This window comes from Eutrigla gurnardus, assembly GCF_963514095.1.
Source record: "Eutrigla gurnardus genome assembly, chromosome: 2".
In the NCBI taxonomy this organism is placed as follows: Eukaryota; Metazoa; Chordata; class Actinopteri; order Perciformes; family Triglidae; genus Eutrigla; species Eutrigla gurnardus.
This window is the reverse complement of record NC_139916.1, coordinates 31,660,325-31,682,705: the sequence shown is the minus strand read 5'-3', so window position 1 is coordinate 31,682,705 and position 22,381 is coordinate 31,660,325. Positions and strand designations below refer to the sequence as shown.

General features: G+C 42.2%; 1 protein-coding gene across 2 annotated transcripts in view; it reads left to right on the top strand.

Annotated features, from left to right (window-relative positions):
- fhit (fragile histidine triad diadenosine triphosphatase) overlaps nucleotides 1-22,381 on the top strand; it is a 533,523-nt gene that overhangs the window by 7,392 nt on the left and 503,750 nt on the right. The window lies entirely within an intron of this gene.

Below are 22,381 nucleotides of genomic sequence, written 5' to 3'. Positions count from 1 at the left end.
TGAGGAAATACCCGTTCCTGAGAACACCTTCAGGCATAAGTGATATGATTTGCAGTACTTTAAGTCGATTTTCAGCTGTTAAAAGCTGATAGTTAATGTCAGTGTAAACATACCATACCACCTGGAACAGTAAAGTTAATGTGAGGAATGCAAGACAAATCCGTTGGTACTGGTCTTGTGCTTGAATGTTAAGATTACTTGGTTAAATGAGCGATGGCTTTCCCCTCTCTATTAACTCTTTCAGCTGTGGGAAGAGGTTGACGGGATCATCCATCTGCTGTGAACATGTGCGGTCGCTGAAAGAGGGCTTCACCCGCATAGTGCCAAAGGTGAGCAAGCTGGTGGAAGGAAAATCCACATTGGCCAAACTTTATTCTGAAGCTAGGGAGGACTGCTAGCAGAAGATCTACCAGGTATACTACTGTTTTATTTTGGTATTCATAAGCACAGTAATAATATTGTCAGGACTTTGCTTGAAAGACTTGTCATTTTATGAGTTTTTGTTGTTTTCTTACCACTACCTTCAGGTTAATGGATAGAACAAAGTACTCATTTTGGTAGTGTCATAGGGTTGGATTTACTTTAAAGACCTATTTCATCATCTCTTACAGAAGCTTACTTGCCCCTCATCTTCAAAGAGAAAGTGGACCACTTCATGATGTAGCCTACCACCTAAAATGGATGCATTATTTAGAAACTTTAAAGAAAATCTTTGTAGCTTTATTCTAAAATGTAGAGAATGTAGCAAAAACTTTAAGTGGCGGCACTAGATACGACAATGCTGGGAGTTTTCCCAAACTAACATTATTGGTGATTTGAGAATGTGAAAGGACAAATTCACATCCCTACTTTCATCTCTCCCACTTGAGCTACAGAGATGTCTTTGCTGATGTACAGGGGAGTGAAGATGCATTTTAAAACATGCAGTGTGTTTCAGGGGTCATTAATGACATGCATGAATATGCATGTAAAGATGTTTTCATTTTTGCAGAGGATATTACTCTTTTTTCCTGATCAAATATGTTTTAAATATTAACACACTGTGGCTTCTGTGTGGTAAGCTTCTTGTCCCAACTTTATGATTCACACCTGCATGCATTCATAGTCAAAGTTGATCAGGACTGGAGTGTAATCAAACCAGGACAAGAAATGGACTCTCAGTCCCTTGACTTGTACCATATTGATGGGAAGTTGTATGTTACCCTGAGAAGTGTTTGAAGCTGAGGGGATTTAGAAATGTGATCTATTGTTTTGGGTTGAAAATTGTTGGGTTTTAAATGCAGTGTTACTGTGTTTTATAACAATTGTACCATTTTGTAATGACATGTTTTTAAGATGCAATGATTTAATATTGTAATATATCTGTAATATTTTCCCAGATAAATAAATGGGATGAAATATTTTTTGACTATTTTGTGTTGTATTGAGAACAAATTTGCCAGCATGAGGTAGAAATGGTTTGTCACTGGGGCAGTACCCTCTAGAGAACACATTTGCACCATTTCAAAGGGTACATTTTAGTACCTCGAGCATATAAGTCAATTTTTTTACCCCAGGGTACATAAATGTTCCCATGTTGAGGGGAACAATAGTGACGAGCTGTTGGACCCTTTAAAGGTACAAATTTAACACATTATTTCTGAGTGTAAAAGAGACAAACTGTTTTCAGTAGTCAATTACAAAAGACGTCATGATTGTTGTTATTTGTTATGATGACACCACACGTCAGTGTCAGTGTCAGAGTGACGTCAGAGTGATGTCACAGCTCGCCAGGAAGACAGGACGCAGCTCTGGAGATGGATGTCTGGCTGGTTAGCTAGTTACCCAGATAGTGAGCTAGGTAGCTAGCTAGATTGTCCTTCTGTAGAGCAGCAGGTAGTGAGATGGCAGGACCAGCTTGCTGCTCAGCTCATTTCCTGTAACCAATGTATTCAATTAAATTAAATTTTATTTTATTTATAGTGTCAATCACAACAGAAGTCATCTCAGGACACTTAACACATTGAGCAGGACTAGAATACGCTAAAAATTTCAAGAGTCAACACAATATCAAAGTCCCAACATCACCCAGGGGCAAGTGTTACAGCGACAATGGCGAAAAAAAACTGCCTTAATAGGCTTTTAGGCAGAAATCTTGTGCAGCCCAGGCCCTTGGGTTCCAACTGCATTTGGTGTTGGTAGTATGGTAGTAGTAGCATTAACAGTAGTGGTGGTATTAACAGAAGCAATAGTATCAACAGTAGTAGTCCATGGCAGCAGGCACAGCCACGCCGAGATGGATCCATCCCAACCACATCGCCGTAGACTCCAAAGCAGGAGTAGTTGAGCAGTCACACAGCAGGCAGGTGGAGCTACAATGTGGTGTTTCTAGCATCACGCCAGTTAGCAGTCTGCATCGGTCAGGATCTCAGTGGACTCTGCCGGACCAGAAAGCATAGCCAGACTCCCGGGAGTGATCCCGGGAGTAGTCAAGTTAGTGAAAGTAGAGATGCAGATTTTAGTCAATTAACTTTAATTAAAAATACTGGCGGTAAGAGGCAAACAAGACCACAACATCGGTGCAGTCCGGATCAGGTTCCACCACGGTCCAGGGAGACCTGCTAGGCAAGAGAGCACAGGGACTCCGGGGGAACATACACAGAGAGACACTGCATGAAAAGTGGGATTTTCGTCAGTTAGCGGCCCTGTAAATTGACGTGGAAGTTCAGGTTTACGACTGCAAACGGCAATTTGCAGGAAACACCGAAAACTGACGTAAATTGCCGGGAATTGACGTGGGCCTTGCTTGGCAGTTGTCCCCCCATGACCCCCCTCCCCGTAATCCTAGGGGAGGCTTTAACATGTAAATGAAAATGCTGTGAGCTATACAAATGCAAATTAGGGTAGCAGGGGGAGTTTTCCCCCAGGTGACATTTTTCTGAAAGGTGTTAACTTCAGTTCATCTTCATTCAAAGATATAACTTAATTTCATCTTCATTCAAAGATACACAAAACAATTTGCTTCAACAATTACTTTTAAACAGGCTTTGCCACAAAGGTAAAATGTACATTCATGCAAACAACATCACAGTCTCCTAGAGCTCAACCACTGTGCATAGTGGCATGACTACAGTGACCCTTTCTGTGCTTAAATGCACAGTGGATGTGTTAACCACACATCTCCCAGCAATGCGCTCAACAGGCAGAAATGATGCTGGGTATGACGTGTCTGTTCCCTGCAAGCTCCAAACTTCTATTGGCTTTCCATAAAAATGTCTGTCCGGATGGGGATGAAGCCAGGAAACTTGCGCAGTAACATGTTTAAATGCAGTACCTTTTGACACAACATTAACAACTATAAACTGCTTTATAATGGCTGGTCGTAGTTCTGAGGGTCAAGGATGGGTTCATAGATCATAGATCTCGGCTGTGTTCGAAATGCCATACTAACGTCCTACTCGTACTTAATTGTGACGTAAATTTGAGTACGTAGTGCGTTCACATACAATAGTATGTGAATTTGTGTACGCGAGAAATGCCCGGATGTATACTGCATTGGCAAGAATTTCTGAGTACAGCAGACCTTGCTAAATCTACTCAACTTCCCAAAATGCATTGCGGCTCGTCTGACTTCACAAGTTTTGGATAATGGCGGACGACTTCGGTGATTCTGGCGACAGCCCGACACAAACCGCGTACACATGTAAGTATACTGTAACATGACTTTTACGTTTCCAGCTGACTTTTAAATCGTATTGATAATGAACGTTACTTTATTGTTGTTGGAATTGTACGTTAACGTTACGAATCGAAGGTCCTTCCAGCCGGCTAGCCTACTGACGCTAATTTACCATTTAGGGGTTAGCGAGCGCAAGCGAAGCGGAAAATGTGCCGTTTTTACCGACGTTAACTAATAATATAGTGCTTATGTTAAACCGTGGTTATATATTTACTAACGGTGATTAATAACGCCGTGCACCGTTGTCCGCTAAAGGGACGGCAGACACCGGGCGCCTCATTCAGTGGGGGGAACGATGACGAGACGTTCACCGGCAGGAGGGATGCTGCTCTGAGAGGCTTCACTTAAGAAAATGTGGTTTAAATGTTATAATTCTTATATCCAGGACTGCTGGAGACTCTCAGGATGTCCCAGGACTGCTGGAGACTCTCAGGATGATTGCGGTAAGAATATGTTCGGTGACTGCTAGCTAAGCTAAAATTAGCAAAGCAAGCCCAAGCTAAAAGTAGCTTAAACGCTAATAGTCCAAGCTAAAAGTAGCATAGTAGCCTTGTAAAAGAAAGAGAGAGAGGAACCAGTGTAACGTTAAGTTGCTTTGTTAAGTGTATGTTGGTCTTTTACAGGAAGCAGTACGCCGTCTTCACAACTCGGAGACGAATTGTAGGCGCTACGAACCGGAGTAAGGGTACGATTTAAAGAATATGCTTTCATTCTGCTGTATAAGGAAATAGATGCGTTAACAGTAGATACCGATCTTAACTGTATTCATACCACTCATTTAATTGTTTTCCAGCTGCCTGTAAGACATTCTATGAAACGGTACGCAGGAGCTTCAGACACACACAGCCTGATCTCGCATCGCAGGCGGAAGCTGTGAAGAGTTCAGCTCGGAGTCGTTCCAGGAGAAAGAGGGTAAGACTTATTAGATCCGTTTTTGGTCAATGTGACCAAACCTACCTAAACCTATTTTTCAGGTGCATTAATAGATGTTTTGTGTCCATGCGCAGTGCATCGCGCAGTACTGATTGTCTTTATTGATTGTTTTACAGCTGCTGGAAGCGAGACGGAGTGTGCTTGCTGGCGATGAGGCGGACCGTTGGAAGTGCGCCACCACAGACATGATGTCTGATGAGGAGGACGGCGTCGTTGGCGGGGTGTCTGGATGGATTGTGCGACCTCCATCCTCTCGTAGCCAGGAGCTCACCGAGCTCTGTGCGACTCTACAGTCGCGATTAGAGAAGACTCCCAAGTACAGGGCCACGCACCGCAGGCGGCTGTAAAATTGACCAAATTGGGACAGAATGTCGCCAGTTCATTTGTTTGTTGTGTGGGCAAATTTGTACAGTTGTGTGTTGTGTTGTCAATAAAGCTCTTTCTTTGAATACTTCCTCCTGGCAATTTTTCCTTTCCTCAATTAATTCATTCATATTTATATTTATAAATATATAAATAAATAAAAATAAATGTGTGTATGTATAAATATACATATATATATATATAAACATATGTATATATATATATATGTGTGTGTGTATGTATGTATATATATATATATGTATATATGTATATATATATATATATATATATAGTGATAGATCTGCTAACCAATCACTAGTGATTATTCTTGTTTAAAAGACCCAGTGTGACCAATAGTAACACATCTGCCAACGGGGGTGGGGTTTACATTTATAATGACTCATCAGGTTGACCAATAGTGACAGATCTACCAACGTGGGTTGGCTTTACATCTATAATGACCAGATCTGCCAACCAATCACGAGCGATTATACTTGTTTAAAACTAGTGGTTTCATCCAATCCTGAGTGAGGATATTCAAGCCATCTCTGGCCAGGCGGGGTTTCGCCGCTATTCATATGCTAATTAGAGCCTTCGCTGTGGTTCGTTTCCGACAATTTTCGGCACAGACGAACGCGGCGTTCGCAGCCTGTAAATTGTCGTTAACTCCCGAAAATTAGGGAGATTTTCGGGCGTTTACAGGGACGAAAATCCGACTTTTCATGCAGTGAGAGCGCGAGAGAGAGAGAGAGAGAGAGAGAGAGGCTCAGTGTGCCACTATAATCCCCCAGCAGTCTAGGCCTATAGCAGCTTAATCAAGAGCTGGCTCAGGGCAAACCTGAGCCAGCCCTAGCTATAAGCGGTGTCAAAGAGAAGGTTTTAAGCCTACTCTTAAATGTGGGAACAGTGTCTGCCTCACGAACCAGAACCGGAAGACGGTTCCACAGAAGAGGAGCTTGATGGCTGAAAGCTCTGGCCCCTGTTCTAATTTTGGAGACTTTAGGAACTACGAGTAACCCTTTATTCTGAGAGCGTAGTGCTCTAGGAGGACAGTAGGGTTTAATGAGCTCTTTAAGATATGATGGTGCCTGTCCATTAAGAGCCTTGTAAGTGAGGAGAAGGATTTTAAATTCTATTATGGATTTTACTGGGAGCCAGTGCAGAGAAGCTAATACAGGAGAAATGTGATCCCTTCTTCTGGTTTTAGTCAGAACACGAGCTGCAGCATTCTGGACCAGCTGGAGAGATTTAAGAGATTTATTAGAGCAGCCTGATAATAAAGAATTACAATAGTCCAGCCTTGAGGTAACAAATGCATGGACGGCATCGGCCTAATTTTAGTAAAGTTACGCAGGTGAAAGTAGGCTGTCCTCGTAGTTTGTTTAATATGCGAGTCAAAGGACAGGTCCTGATCAAAGAGGTTCACTCCAAGGTTTCTTACAGTAGCATTTGAGGCGATGGCAATCCCATCAATAGTCGCTATATCTTTAGAAAGCGAGCTTCGGAGGAGTTTAGGCCCAAGTACAATAACTTCCGTTTTATCTGAGTTTAACATCAGGAAATTGCAGGTCATCCAGGATTTTATGTCATCAACACATGCCTGGAGTTTAACTAGCTGATTGGTTTGTTCAGGCTTGATCGATAGATATAACTGAGTATCATCAGCATAACAATGGAAGTTTATAGAGTGTCCTCTAATAATGTTGCCTAAAGGAAGCATATATAGGTTGAAAAGAATTGGTCCGAGCACAGAACCTTGAGGAACACAGTATTTAACTTCAGTGTGCCTGGAGGATTTTTCATTGACATGCACAAACTGAGATCGATTGGATAAATAGGACTTAAACCAGCTTAGTGCGGTTCCTTTGATGCCAATTAATTTTTCCAGTCTACATATTGGAATCTCATGGTTAATGGTGTCGAACGCAGCACTAAGATCTAGCAGAACAAGTACAGAAACCAGTCCTTAAGAAGGTCATTTGTAATTTTCACCAGAGCTGTCTCTGTACTATGATGTACTCTAAATCCTGACTGGAAGTCCTCAAGTAGACTGTTATTGTTGACAAAGTCACACAGCTGATTGGCGACTACTTTCTCAAGGATCTTAGAGAGAAAAGGAAGATTTGATATTGGTCTGTAGTTTGATGAAACCCCTGGATCTAGAGTAGGCTTCTTAAGAAGAGGTTTAATTACAGCTACTTTAAATGACTGTGGCACATAGCCTGTTAATAAAGACACATTGATCATATCTAATAGTGACGCGCTAACTAAGGGTAAGACTTCTTTCAGTAGCCTGGTTGGTATCGGGTCTAGGAGACAGGTTGAAGGTTTAGAAGAAGAGATCATTGATGTTAGTTGGTTTAGGTTGATTGGAGAAAAGCAGTCTAAATATATATCAGGTCTTAATGCTAGTTCTAAAACTCCTGAGTTTGAGGGTAACGTGTCGCGGATTGCTAGAATTTTATCATTAAAAAAAGTTCATAAAGTCGTTACTACTAAGATCTCTAGGAATGCATGGCTCAGTAGAGCTGTGACTCTTTGTCAGCCTGGCTACAGTACTGAAAAGAAATCTAGGGCTGTTTTTATTTTCCTCTATTAAAGATGAGTAGTAGGCTGCTCTGGCATTACGGAGAGCCTTCTTATACATTTTAAGACAGTCCTGCCAAACTAGGCGGGATTCTTCCAGTTTGGTGGAGCACCAGATGGTTTCAAGTTTACGCAATTTTTGTTTTAATTTACGAGTTTGGGAGTTATACCAGGGAGCTAACTTCCTATGCTTTATAGTTTTCTGTTTTAGCGGAGCAACAGAGTCGAGAGTCGTTCGCAGTAGGCTTCCAGATTCATCTATAAGAGAATCGATCTGGGAGGGACTAAGATTAACATAGAAGTCCTCCGTTTCATTAAGACATGGAAGCGAACTCAAGACTGGCGGAATTACTTCCTTAAACTTAGCTACTGCTCTATCCGATAGACACCGAGAGTAGTAGCTTTTTCCTAGAGGAGCGAAGTCCAGCAGCAATAAGTCAAAGGTTATCAAGTAATGGTCAGATAAAGAAGAATTTTGAGGAAAGATTATTAAGTTTTCGATTTCAACGCCATACGATAAGACGAGGTCGAGAGTGTGGCTATGACAGTGAGTTGGTTTCTGTACACTCTGACTGAAGCCAATAGAATCTATTAAGGAAGTAAATGCTACACTAAGGCTGTCATTTACAACGTCCACATGGACATTAAAATCCCCCACAATAATTACTTTATCTGATTTAAGGACTAAACTTGATAGCAACTCAGAGAATTCAGATAGGAATTCAGAGTATGGACCAGGAGCATGATACACAATAACAAACAGAATTGGCTGCATTGTTTTCCAGTTTGGGTGCGAAAGGCTGAGAATCAGACTCTCAAATGAGTTATAATTTAGTTTTGGTTTTGGATTGATTGACAGGCTTGAATCAAAAATGGCTGCAACTCCTCCTCCACGTCTGCTGCCTCGAGTAGGATGTAGGATGTATGAATGGTGGAATTAGCAAGCTCTCTAACTAGCAGACAGCTGGCTAATTCCACTGCTTTAACCCATTCATACTGGATGCTGCGCAGCGTGATGTGCGATTTGTCGACAACAACGCTAATCAATCAGGCATAAACGTGCGTGTAAAAAAGCGCACGTGAATGGCAGTGATGCACCACACAGGAGACTCAGCTTTGCGGAAGGGGCAATGCTGCGCATTCGGTACAAATGGGTAAATGTTCAAAATGGAACAAAGTTTTCAGTCAAGTGACAACATCGGTGTAATGTTAAGACTCTGGTAGTCATTACTGGATAACCTCACCTCAGTGAGTCCACCACTTGCAGTAATTGTGTTTACTAGACATGGAAGTTAGCCTGCTATAACAGTAAACACATTTGAGCCCAAAATTCCAGGTTCTTTGACTAGCGTGATGCTCCGTAGCGTGCTCAAGCAGGTCCACTTCCTTGGCCCTGGCGGAAGAGGTGTGCTTGGGCATGGTATGGAGCATCACGCTAGTCAAAGAACCTGGAATTTTGCACAAGCAAAAGCACGGGTATGCAGCGTGGACATGACATATAATAATAATAATTAGGGCCGGGACTCGATTAAAAAAATGTATCTAATTAATTAGAGGCTTTGTAATTCATTAATCGAAATTAATCGCATTTAATCGCATATAAATATTTGACCTGAGAACAGTGAGAAGTAATTTTTTCACATTGATTTTTAGTGTACCATCGAATAATGACTGAATACATAAGCTTAAGCAACAAAATATTGTTTATTTTTGTTCAACCAAGTCCAACAGACCAGTGCAATTTTTGTCATTAAGTGTAGCAATAGCATATTTAGTAGTAAATTTCAGAAATTCAAGTAGCCTATAGATAGGTAGACCTTCTGTAAACTATAACACTTTGTTTTTTTAAGTAAAACACAATACCTTCAAGTACATTCAGAACATTGGAAACCCTGACTATTGGAAAACATCTCTCTGTTGGCGAGGGTTAACCCTCTGACGCTAGCTACCATGCTAGCTGCTATATGTTTTGCATTAAGGTGATACTTGAGGCTCGATGTGCTGCGGTGATATGCAAATTCCTTGTTGCATAGCTTGCACACAACTATGCTCTTATCGACGCTTCCATCCGTCCATTTTTTATAACAAAATTTCCCATCCACGGGGCTAACCAAAGCGGTCTCATCAGCTTCTGCGTTCATGTCCACTGTGGTTTGTTGTTGTCTGAAGTCATGAATGCTAGTTGGTGCTCCAGTATAATCGGTCCGCCTGAAACTCATCCAGTGAGAAAAGTTCTGCGGTGCAAAAATAAGTGCGATTAAAAAGCGTGATTTTTTTAACGTTAAAGTCCCGGCCCTAATAATAATACAATAATTGTTTCAACCGTGACTGAAAATACTGTTGATTCTGGGTTGGGTGTGGGCATGCTTCAGATTTGTGGTGTGAGCTGTACCAGAGGGAAATTGGACCAGGACATCGGGCGGTGAGCCGTCCTTTTAAAAAGGCGCGCTGCACTCTGTCAAAGATCCGCTCCACTCTCAAAATACTGCGACTTGTCAGTAAAGCTCTAGTCATGTTCTCTGTGTTCTCTGTTGTAATGACTCTGACGGCGCCCCTTTGGAATGACGTAAAACCATGCGTGTTTCATATTAGGACGTTTATGTACAAGAGGGAATCATGGTCAGGCCTTGGGCTTGGAGCAGTGTGAGTGCAGGCCGGCGGGACGGGAGGGGGGTCAGTCGTGCTTCGGCCCTAGTGTGAGTGGGCCCAACCCTTTAACAGTCACACTAACAAATGCATTTGCAAAATAGGATTTTTTTGTAAGACTGTGTACCTGACTGCACATTAAGCAACTTTTCAGTTTTTTTTTCTCTAGATGACCCATTCAGGTAGGAGATACACAAGTGGTGTTGATAAGGTGGTGTACTACAAGGTACATGGGTAGGTTACAGAGGAAGACGTAAGTGTTCTCTATATTCCAATGGCTTTTTGGCTGATAGGTGGGTATACTCCATATACCTGTGGGTGACCTACACTATGCAACTACATGTATGGTGTGTGTGCACATTCATGCGTGCATGTGTGTGGTGGTGATTGCACCATGATTAATACATCACTGAAAGAGCATTACCTGAGCGGTTTGCCCTGACGGTTCCAACACTTCTCAGTCCCCAGTCGGTGTGCAGCACCTTCACCAAGTTGAAGCTGGTAAAGAAATTGTCATAGAACACCAAAGTTGCTTCATTGTTTAGTGATGGTATTGAGACAACTTTGGCGCCTAGGAGGAGGTCTTCCAAGTGCATGCTCTTCCTCTTGTAGTTTGAAGAATGTTGTGGCCCCTTGGTAAAGAATAAAGTCATGGATGCAGTCAGTGCTGCCTTCCATCTGGAAGTTGTCACTAAAGTGGACAAATCTTCTGAGCACTTTGAAGCGCTTCACTGACATGGTATCAGCCACTGATGGGAAGCATGCTCACAGGCCCAGTAATCCTCCAGAGAGGGAAATTCAAAAACACTCATACAGCAAAACAGACAAAATAAAACCCTCAATGTCAGCAGTTGTGGTGTTGATAGATGTCCCATTCTGTTGTACTGAGTACAGGTTAGTCTGCTCAGTTATGTGTTCAATCATCTAGCCAGTGAAGAGCCTTGTGAAATAGGCAAATGGCGTCTAGACTGACTCTTGAACTGAGAATACAAGCTCAGGCCCAGTGAAAGCTGTGATGTCCTTCTTGACCCACTTTCTTGGTTTGCACTTTGCAGGAGGGGTTTGATAGAGGTCTGAAGAGACCTTAAAAGGTCTGTTCTTGCGTTTCTTTGGCGGTGGTGGTACAACTTCACTTGGAGGAGGAACATAATCACCATCATTCTCATCCTCTGGATCACTGAGGTCCTCACCCTCTGACTCACAGGGACAATTTTGCCCGAGTAAATTGTAATGTTTACAAATAGCTACCCAGATGTAATGTTATAAATCAGATTAATCACAAGGTAGCTGTGGATTAATCAGGATTTATCACTATTCGTAAATATGAAAAATATCCCATTCACTCTGTTTATTGTTGTGGGAACGGAACGACAGACGTATGCATCAGAATGTGAAGCCTCTGCAAATCGAGATGCACCAATGCACTTTTTATCAGACTGAGGAGAAATATTTGAATTTCAAAGTCAATACTTACCATTAAAGTTATAACAAAAACTTTGAAAACAACATCAACTTTGTGTTTTCCTGATAGTAGAGTTTGCAGTAGAGATATAAATACTTAACTGTTTAATCTGCTGTCAGTTACACAGTTAAAATAAATATTAAAGCTCAAAAAGCTCAGAGACTCTGAGGAACAGCTTGTCACTGAAAGGAGAATAATGCTGGTCCACCTTAAAGATCAGCCCAACTTAAAAGATCAACCCACCTTAAGAGTTTTTTCTTGCGACTGAGCCAGAGGTTTTTTTTTTTTTTTTTAATAAACATTATCCCTGAGCCAGTTGCTAATGTCAGGCTAACTGCGACATTCACAGCTGTAACGGGGTCTGACTCTCTCTGTTGCTAATGTCAGGCTAACTGCTACATTCACAGCTGTAACGGGGTCTGACACTCAGTTGCTAATGTCAGGCTAACTGCTACATTCACAGCTGTAACAGGGTCTGACACTCTCAGTTGCTGATTTCAGGCTAACTGCTACATTCACAGCTGTAACAGGTCTGAGTGAAAATGAGTGAATTTGTGGCGGGCGCCATCAACAATGGATGGGTGGATGATTCCCCAGGAGGAACATAAAAAAAGAGAAAAAATTAAACACTGTGGGCATTGACAGCTCTTTAAATGACGCTGAGAATAGACAGAATATTTGCTCTACTGTATGACCTTTAATAAACCTTATTTATTGTGTTTTCGCTCATTATTATTATACATTATTGTGTCTATTACCTGCAACACCTCCACCAAAATTGAATGTCTCTTACTGGAGTGACCAGCTGGGTTTGATTTTGATTGCCAATGGCAGCCATCTGTCCATAAGAGAAAAAGCCCCTCCTCCGAGCTGTCGGTGAACTCTACATAAACACCTGCTCAGAGCTGGAGTGAACATGCAGTCTCCACACAGAAGGAACCCAAACCGGGATTCAAACCCGGGACCCTCTCGCTGTGAGGCAACAGTGCTACCCACTACACCACCATGCAGCGTATATGTACCATTTGTGTTAAAAAAAAAAGTTCAAACGTTATACTTGAGACCTGTGTCATAGTGGTGAACATAATCCCATTTCAGATTGAATCATGTTAACTCACATTTGTTTTGCCCTGATATTCAAGGCAGTGGTGCCAGATTGAACTGGTTTCTGCCCAACTGGGCTACTTTTGATGAAGTTGGGCTTGTAGACAAAGGTTGGGCTGCTTTTGGCAATATTCCGCGGGGGTTTGACAATATTGTGAAACAATAATAATAATAATCCTGGAGCTATTTCACTCCTATTATTGACTCATGTATTTGAGAAATATTTGATGACATGAGAAAAATGGAGGACATACTTTCCTATATGTCATCTTCATCATTACAATTGTGTATTTGGTTGTCTGACTGCACCCTTTGTGGGTTTCAGTAGCCTATTTATCTAACATGTTATCATTGGTTATTTGATGCAGAAGAAGCTTTATCTTTTTATGATGTGTTTTCTATCGGGCATGCAATGCTTATGACTTGGATGGGTCTTATGTTTGTAAGTCCTTTCTTATCAAATTTTTGCTTTAGCATGGCTGGCTTCGAAGACACATGCGACGCATCTCGGACTTCCATCACTGTTAAAGTAAAATATAATAATTTAAACAGTTGATATCATTGATATATATATATATACTGTATATACATTTACATTTAGGTCATTTAGCAGACGCTTTTGTCCAAAGCGACTTACAATAAGTACATTTGTCAAAAGAAGGAAACAAGGAAACCACAACGTATCATTGCCGATAAAGTAAGAGCTAAAAATAGAACAAGTGTTAGGTCCTCATCTGAGTAAACTAGTACTTCAAGAGCAACAGTGCTACGATCAGAGTGCTATAGGTAAGGGTTTTTTTTTTTTTTTGGGGGGGGGCTGTTAGTGGGTCATGCTAGTCGAGGTGAAGTCTGAACAGGTGAGTCTTGAGCCTTTTTCGGAAAATGGCAAATGACTCAGCTGTCCTGACATTAGTCGGGAGTTCGTTCCACCACTGAGGCGCCAGAACAGAGAAGAGTCTGGACTTTGCTGAGCGACATTTGTTTGATTTCAGCGATGGTGGTACCAGCCGGCCAGCTGAAGTAGAGGAGCGAAGTGCTCGCTTTGGGGCATGAGGTTTGACCAGTGTTTGAAGGTAGATGGGTGCTGTTCCATTGATGGCCCTGAAGGCCAGTGTCATCGTCTTGAATTGGATGCGTGCTGCAACAGGGAGCCAGTGGAGGTCACGGAGGAGGGGGGGTCACATGGGAGAATTTGGGTAGATTGAAGATAAGGCGTGCTGCAGCGTTCTGGATACGCTGCAATTGTTTAATCGCAGAGGCCGGGAGTCCGGCCAGGAGAGAGTTGCAGTAGTCAAGGCGGGAGATGACCAGTGCTTGGACCAAGAGTTGCGTTGCATCCTTTGTGAGGAGGGTCTGAATCCTGCGGATATTGTAGAGGGCAAATCTGCAGGATCGGGCCACAGCAGTGATGTTGGGGGTGCAGGATAGTTGGTCATCGAGGATTACACCCAGGTTCCTCGCAGTTGACGACGGCAATACTGTGATGCCCTCGACAGTGACCGACAGGTCCATGCGAGGGCAGTCTTTCCCTGGGATGAAGAGGAGTTCGGTTTTATTCAGGTTAAGCTTGAGGTGATGTGCAGTTGTCCAGACAGAGATGTCAGCCAGACAGTCCGAGATGCGAGTTGCAATGTGGGTGTCAGAGGACGGGGGAAAAGAGAGGAACAGCTGGGTGTCATCTGCGTAGCAATGGTAGGAGAATCCATGCGATGTGATAACAGAACCTAGTGATCTGGTGTATAGTGAGAACAGAAGCGGTCCTAATACTGAGCCTTGAGGGACACCCGTGTCCAGAGAACAGGGTTTGGACATAGAGCCATTCCATGTGACCTGAAAGGTGCGATTTGTCAGGTATGATGTAAACCAGGTGAGAGCAGAGTCAGTTATGCCAATATATATATATATATATATACATATACTCACTGGCACAAGACAAGGGGAGACGCGGACTTAAATACAAAGAGGGATAATGGGAAACAGGTGGAAACAATCAGGAATCAGGGATGACGTCAGACCGGGAACACATGAGGAAGGGCAAGTGACCTGAAACGAGAGAGGAGTTAGACTTCACAAGACAAGACAAAAACCAAGACAAGACAAACCTCACCGCGGCGTGACACTTTCAGGGTACTGGTGTCCGTATCACAGTCAGGGTACTGGTGTTTGTTTCACTTTCTGGGTACTGGTGCCAGTATCACTGGTGTCGGTACTGACTTCATAATGTTTTGAAACCATACCCAGTCATACTGCTGATATGAAGTATACACATTCCCTACTTTAAAGGGAGCACCATCTTTTCTTGTAGTGTAACAATGGTGATTTGCATTGATACATGTAATCCTAGTGGAGCCAACGGTGACCATTTACATAAAGCATTAACAGTGTGCATCATTAGATCAGTGACACTGTATTCCTCAGATCCCCTGACCTGCTTCGCATCATAACTCCACATGGAGATTTGCAAACAGGGACGCACAATGTAAGAGAGCCTGTATCAATTATGCACTATTTATTCATGCCATAACAATGCCTTGCACAGTTGATTTGGTTCCTTCTGCTTCATGTATAATTGAAAAGAGCGGTGTCCATTCTCTCAATGCGCTACGTTTCTTTCAGCTCGTCCCACATGCAGACATTTTGTGTTAGTGTATTGTTGTGCGTCATTTCTGTCCCCGAAATACATAAGTTATCCTGTTGGACGTGTGGAGAAGCATGCTGTCTTCAGACCAAGAATAACATCATAGCCACACAAAGTAATTTATCAAATTTACACAGATGAGACAGATTACACACTCTAATGTAGTGAAATATTTAATATGTAGTCACATTCTCAGCTGCTGTTTGTAAACACAGCATTGAAAAATCATCCCTTCTCTCTTGCGCAATGAGCCAGAGAGCGAACCATCAGTGCAACATTGGTCGAGAAAGCTAGAGAGTAAATGAACAGAGGGAGTGCCGTTAGTGAGTACAAAGCTGTGAATCAGAATAATAAAATATTATTTTCTGATTGTACGAAAAAAAACATCCACACCTCCTCACAAACATGTAGGAAGGTGTCGGATTTTGAAAGAATGCAGCTCAAGACATGCTTCATCCTGCTGTGGCCTGCTCTCTTTTCAATTCAATTTTTCAATAAAATTGTATTTATAGTGTCAAATCACAACAGAAGGCATCTCAGGACACTTAACACATTGAGCAGGACTAGAATACGCTAAAAATTTTCAGAGTCTTCCAGAGATTTCAAAGTCCCAACATCACCCAGGGGCAAGCGTAACAGCGACAGTGGTGAAAAAAAACTGCCTTAATAGGCTTTTAGGCAGAAATCACGTGCAGCCCAGGCCCTTGGTTTCCAACTGCATTTGGTGTTGGTAGTAGTATAGTATAGTGATGTCCAAATGAAGCTTCGTGAAGCATTTTCTTTATTTTCTGAGCCCAATAGATGGCGCTCTCTGTTCAACAAAGGTTTGAAAGCAATGGAAATATATCGGCCTTCAAACCTTTGTTGAACAGAGAGCGCCATCTATTGGGCTCAGAAAATAAAGAAAATGCTTCACGAAGCTTCATTTGGACATCACTAGTATAGTAGTAGTAGCATTAACATTTGTGGTGGTATTAACAGAAGAGATATTATCAACAGTAGTAGTCCATGGCAGCAGGCACAGCCAAGCTGAGATGGATCTCAGTCACACAGCAGTAGGTGGAGCTACAATATGGTGTTTCCAGCATCACCCCAGTTAGCAGTCTGCATCGGTCAGGACCTCAGCGGACTCTGCTGGACCAGAAAGCATAGCCAGACTCCCAGGAGTAATCCCAGGAGGAGTCAAGTTAGTAACAGTAGAGATGCTGATTTTAGTCAATTTCTTTAATCAATAGTCACCTTTAAAAATACTGGCGATCAAAACAAGACCACAAGACCACAGCATCGGTGCAGTCCGAATCGGGTTCCACCACGGTCCAGGGAGACCTGCTAGATGAGAAAGCACAGGGACTCCAGGGAACATACACAGAGAGAGCGAGAGAAGCTCAGTGTGTCAGTATAAATAAATCCCCCGGCAGTCTAGGCCTCTAGCAGCTTAACTAAGAGCTGGTTCAAGGCAAATCTGAGCCAGCCCTAGCTATAAGCGGTGTCAAAGAGAAAGGTTTTAAGCCTACTCTTAAATGTGGGAACAGTGTCTGCCTCCCGAACCAGAACCGGAAGACGGTTCCACAGAAGAGGAGCTTGATGGCTGAAAGCTCTGGCCCCTGTTCTAATTTTGGAGACTTTAGGAACTACAAGTAATATTAGAGCAGCCTGATAATAAGGAATTACAATAGTCGAGCCTTGAGGTAAAAAATGCATGGGCAAGTTTTTCTGCATCTTTTTGAGACAGCATTGGCCTAATTTTATTAATGTTACGCAGGTGAAAGTAGGCTGTCCTTGTAGTTTGTTTAATATGGGAGTCAAAGGACAGGTCAAAAACCTGATCAAAGATAACTCAGCTAGACACGCAGATTGCTCTGTTGTTGGTTGTACAAATCAACATGAGTGCTTATATTCGGTCCCAGCTAAAGAGGAACAGAAGAGACGGTGGTTGCATTTCATTTTTAATGACAATGTGCCGGCTATGGTTGGTGTTAGCTTGTATGTGTGTGCTAACCACTTCACATCGGACTGCTTCAGTAACGAGGGTCAGTACAAAGCTGGCTTTGCCTCGACACTGACCCTCATAAAAGGATCTGTCCCAACCATACGGGACCCAGCAACTTCTCCTGAGCCACATAGGCGAGCCATAGCGATACAGCCACGTAAACATTAGGGTTGTAAACGATAAACCGATGCGACCGGATATTCGGTTCAACAAGTGAGAGATACGGCTGCATCGGTAGCAGCCTCCTCAATCGATACGAATTATCAATGAATTCCTAGATGAATCGGTTATAGAGTCATGGATCGGGTATCGCAAGACTTTGAAGCGGTTGGCGGCATTACACCAGCGTCTCTAAAACAACGCGAGAGCTGAAGCTGCCCGCAAAACGCCGTAGCTGGCTAGCTTGTATGAGTTATAAACAAGGGACAACACGGAACATGGAGGAGGTGGAGAGGCGGGCGCAGCACAGGTAGGCGGCTGCGACGCTGCCGTGTGACCGCAGGAACTCCACGACTGTACATTAGAGACGGATGGCTTTGAATGTCAATCGCTTGTGTCTCAACTTGCGCCACAAGAGGCGGCCGCAGTACGGGTAGCGTCCACGACACTGTCCTGTGACCACCATCCAACGATTCAGCCAGACTTTTTTTTGGTCCATGTCTAAAAATAAATACATTGACATGTGATTTTGTTGCTCTGTTTTTTTTTGTTTTTTTTGCCAGTGCCATACAGCCACAATGTTTGGGGATTTGTGGTATTTTACATATTTGAAAAGAAACTATTGTACTGTCACTTTCATAGAATAGGCTTCTTTATTTTATAAAATATCTACAACAAATATTAACCGTAGAATCGAATCGTATCATTCTTACACTGTATGGAATCGATTAGAATCGAATCGGTCTGTAATAAAAGGATATCGTTTTTGAATCAAATCGTAACCTGTGTATCTAGATGCATATCGAACCGTTTATCACAAAGAGATGTGCAACCCTAGTAAACATTCGCGCATGCTACCGCAAGTGTAAGCAGCATCGTCTCCGTCTCTCCAAGTAGGCTCATTTGAGCAACTTTTAGACAGCTGAAATTCAGGAACACAGATGGGTTTGGGGCAATGCATATGGACATCTGACAGCTGTGTGGAATTGATGAAAATCAGTATAATAGAGGACCTTTTAAAGCAAAACAAAGATTAGTGATATATAAATGTATGGAAACGTTATACCTGTCCAGCTTCAGCCGTATGTAAAAAATATATATTTTATGTCAATAACACTTGCAATAATTCTTAAATGTGAAATGTCTCCTGGCTAGTGGTTTCTGAAATGCATATAACTTATTCAACAAAAATGTAATTTGAATTGGAAAACAAGGCCAAGGGTCAACAAGTAGGTTGAACCAGTATATTTCAGCATTGTTCAGTGGGGGGCTGAGGGATAGTTGGTTCAATACAGCAGGATAATTTCTTTGGTCATTCTGAGTCATCAGCTATACTCTCCTTCCTTCAGGTTAAACCCTCTGGCAGAGCGAACGTACTGGTCAGGTGTTGGACTTTGGTCAAGTGATGTTTATGGATGAGTGGAAAATAGGACATTCACCTGTAGCCAGGTTCAAGAAAAACCCAAAGGTTAAGATATACAATGACCTTATAGTATTAAATTATAAGTTGGTGAGTTTCCAACATGCTATAACTGTAAAGGTTGGGAGAACTTCAGGCAGCCAATCCTGATAAAGATGTGTGAGCAGATAGAACAGAATTAGAATGACTTCTGTTAGTCGGAGAGAGAGCAGTCGATGTTCCCTGACTGAATACTCACAAGCTACTCATTTGATGTTGATTCCTTTTCAAAGAAATCAGTAGGGATGCCCCCGGCATCGGGTATTGGTCCGATACTGTACGCGTGTACTTGTACTCATGATCATAAAGGTGCTCTGATACTACCACGCCAACTTTACGGCAGCGACATCAGGTAGGCAGCAGAGCAGGAACAATGTCAGCTGTGACGTGAAATACTCGGGGCATCCCTAGAAATAACAACAATAAAGTGATATTAATAGAAAATGTAGGGGGGTGTATCCTATGCTGATATTTTACTCTAGAAACGTATTAGTTTAATTCACCTTTATAATTAACTTTTGACAAGGGCAAACTTGAGGCAAGATATTCTGATATTATGAATATCATGCATGAAATACTGGTTTTAAAATGCATAGATTACCTGTGTAAACTGTAGGAAATAAAATAAAAAAATTACGTCCGTCCCCCCGAATGTGATGTACAGTATATTATAATTGTATCATCGCTTTAAAGGCCTTACATTTTCACAATACTCATAAGCGGTAGACAATGGATGGATGGATGGATGGATGGATGGGTTCCTTCTGTGTGGAGTTTGCATGTTCTCCCCATGTAAGCGTGGGTTCTCTCCGAATCTCCGACTTCCTCCCACAGTCCAAAGACATGCAGGATAGGGATAGGTTAAATTATGACTCTAAATTGCCCATAGGTGTGAGCGTGAATGGTTGTTTGTCTCTATATGTCAGTCCTGTGATGGACTGGCGACCTGTCCAGGGTGTACCCTGCCTTCGCCCAATGACAGCTGGGATCGACTCCAGCCCCCCCGTGACCCTGAATACAGGATAAGTTGTAGACAATGGATGGATGGATCCCCTGTTATTTTTGCTGCTGACTCTGACTGCACAATTAGGAGACCTGTTTTATTGAAGAATAGCAGCTACCAAAGCTCTGCTAATTCAGTAATAAACACATTTCCATATAAATTGTTGTATTTAATAGTACTTATATTTGCATTTGTAAGAAATACATTTTTAATGGTATGTGTCATCTGATTTACCTTTTAAAGCTCTAGTCTACAATTTGAAAGGTTTGAAAAAAGCATCCCCCCCACACACACCCCTCCCCTCTGTGCTCCTCTGAGCTTGTATCGTTCTTCCCTCGCAGTCTCCCACCTCCCTCTTATTTTACGAAAATAGTTCAGCGAAATGTGTTTCTGAAAACATTTTAGGCGAGAAATAAGCTATGCAGTTGCTGAATCCGTCGGTCAGTTTAAAAGATTATCGAGAGTTTGCGGGCGGCGCCGTCTCTCAAAACTCGCCGCAATGCGATGGCATTACACGGCTTCTTACATAGACAATGAATGGGAACATTCCCTCCGGGTAAAGGATGAACTCAGGCAGGACGCCGTTTAGTTTCCCGGTGTGTTTGGGACTTCCACAACATGTACAAAGCAGTAATAGTGTTTATTACGGCCACGAATGATGACACATTATGGGTATAAATGCAGCGGGTGCCGGTCGGATTTCTCTCTCACCCCTACTGCAGTACCGCAATAGTAGCCATGCAGACTATTAGATCAATTTTGGCTCAATTGACAAATCTTTCAAATCGTAGACTACAGCTTTAAGTTAAATTGTCTTTTTTCTTTCTTTCTAATAATACCAAGTACAAAGCCATTGAAAAAATATTGATTTACGTATAGAGTGGCAAAGTCCCGCCCCCTCCGCTAGACTCCCATGGGACCTCTGAGATTGTAACAAATGAATGGATCTCAATGCAGCTAAAATAATTCTTAGCTGGTCCCAGTCATTATATGTTTGTGGATTTAAATTATAATTTTTCACGTCAAGAGTTTGACCGTTTATTGTGCAATTGTTCAGTTTAAGGCTGCAGAGAAAACACAATGAGAAAGACTGCATGTCGCATATGTGACGTCACGTCATCACCCTCTCTCACAGCGATTCAGTGCCGATCAAACGAAGATGCCGGTGTGTTTTATTCCTGAATGTTCCATTCCAGCAGGTACGGCTGTTGATGCTTCCGGTTACCGTCCGATGAGAAGACGAGGAATCACTGACTCAAACTGACAGATATCAATCACGTTGAGAGCAGCGGCCTCACACAACCTACCATTATCAAACTCCTAGCCATAAATCATAGTTTTTTTTTCTGTGAAAAATTATCTTTAAAAACCACAAACAACATATGTGAAATTCATGGCACAATTCAAACTAATTGTAAAATAATAATTATAATAATTTTGATCTCGGCGTAGGAATACATGCATCAGAAATTCATATTGAGGTTCCATGTACCGGAAATAGAAAGGCGGCACTCTATTGTTAAATTGCAACAAAAAGTATATCATATCAAATCAAAAAGTCTGGAATGACCATTTCTGGCACTGTGTGTACGCAGGTGCATTGTAGTGTATTCTGTTAATGTTTATTTGATTATTAAAAAACACATTTCTAACATGGTTTGTTGGAGGACTGTATCTGAGTGCACATGTCGTTTCCCAGGTCAATTTAAATGGCTTGCACTAAATCCAAACCCCATTCTTCCTTCTCCGATGTATTCTGTTATATGCCAGATGTGCTCCAGTATTACACTCAAATAAAGAAATTCTGATGAAAATGTAGCTTAATTCAAAGGAGATACTGGCTGCAGCAGATAATACAGCTGCTTGCCTTTGACTGATATTTAAGCTCATAGTTGAGGGAATGAGTGTAATTTGGAGAAAGCACTGTATGATATGATCGTTCTACATATCTGGCACTGTAGGTCATGTTTGGCTCTTTGATGGAAGTCATAAAAACGGACACACATGCTGTCAGGGTTCATCTCGCTGTCTCTCTACTCTATACTGCATCGAAATGGAGGCAGCAGGAAGTTGGAGAGTGGAAAAGCTACCTCAGTTGTTCGTCAGTGTGTGTGTGTGTGTGTGTGTGTGTGTGTGTGTGTGTGTTGTTCTATGTGCATACTGCTAGAGGTCAGAGGAGCTGCCAAATGATTTTCACTGTGAGGTCGTAAGGTCGACATCAAGGTGTGGAGAACGGGGCACTGCTGGACCTCAAGCTGAATATCAATGCTCCACTGCTTCCCTTTGGTGGGTCTCACATTTACATCAGATATCACACCTA